This window comes from Coffea arabica, chromosome 11c (genome assembly GCF_036785885.1).
Source record: "Coffea arabica cultivar ET-39 chromosome 11c, Coffea Arabica ET-39 HiFi, whole genome shotgun sequence".
NCBI lineage: Eukaryota > Viridiplantae > Streptophyta > Magnoliopsida > Gentianales > Rubiaceae > Coffea > Coffea arabica.
The window spans coordinates 18,098,169-18,099,495 of NC_092330.1; positions in this window are offsets into that span (position 1 = coordinate 18,098,169).

The following is a 1,327-nucleotide window of genomic DNA, read 5'->3' on the forward strand; positions in this document are numbered from 1 at the left end:
TGGCCAGTGAGGGTGATAAGGTGTTCGGTGGGTGTACAAGTGGAGTTCTACCGACCTTGTTTGTGGTCGACGGAGTGTCGACAGGAGGTCACGCATGGCACCCGACTTGGCTTTGGAGCCACCTGTATCCTTATTATGTGATGTTACTTTTCTGCTTTTGCTTTACTCTTGCTGTGGAACTACTGTTACGTGTAATTTACGCTTTCGCCCCTGTTTACTTACTAAGCATATAGCTTACCCCGTTCCTTTTGTTTTCCTTAGCAGGGGCCGACGCAGGGACTTTTGGCACATACACTAGTATAGTATAGTTAGATTTGCTTGTAATAGCGGACAATTAGGATGTTTGTTTTTATTGTGGTGATTTGTATAAGGACCCTCCTTAGGGTCTACCTTTTGGTTTTGGTGGTAATTATAAGGATGTAATAGTTTGAGTAGGTACTTTTGGAGAATGTAATTATAACTCTTTTGGGATTGTATATAGTGTGTAAGGTACACTTTTGGATTTTCTGGCTCTTATCGTTTTAAGTTTTGAGTCCTGGCGCGAGCTAGGCAGGCGGCCCGCCGATACCCTTGGGTTCGCCCTTGGGAGAAGTGGGGTCGTCACAGTTGGTATCAGAGCGCCTAGGTTAGAGGACTTGAGCAATTGTGGGACATACGTGATAGGCATTAGGCATATTTGACCCTTTTAAGTTGAATGGTATCTTTTAAGCTGAAATGCCGGTTGACTGACGACTTAATGTTTTGTAGGTATGTATAGGGGCAGTTCGAGTGGTGCGGAATCCAGTGGTGTGGGACCGAGACCTCCGAGTAGGAGGGGACCAGAGGATCGAGCGCTGCGTAAGCGGGCGATCCGTTATAGGCAGAGGCTGGGAGAGCCTTACACTTTGTACTCTCCCTTTGGCCAGGTGTCGCGCCGACCCTGCGCGTGTTGGTATACACATGGCTATCCCGACGAGGTAGTCATAGCATTGGATGACGAGCGGTATTACCTCAACAGGACAGTCGAGACTCTGAGGGCACAGCTAGACGAGGCTAGAGCAGATGGCCGTAAGCAGGCGAGGCGTATTGGATACTTGGAGCGGAGTCTCCGAGAGGAGAGAGAGAGGACGGACGCTCTGCACCGTCAGCTTCAGGATACACACCAGCACCTCTTCGCTATGAAGAGGCAGCTGAGGGATAGGGCTCGGAGTATGTCTGTCGACTGCGAGCTCCTTCTAGATCTAGCCGCAGAGGCACCACCACGAGCCACCGGTCCAGAGAGGATGGACGAGGTGGACACGTTAGGTTCCGTTGGGAACCTGGGCCCTAGGGGAGGCGATTAGGGTCG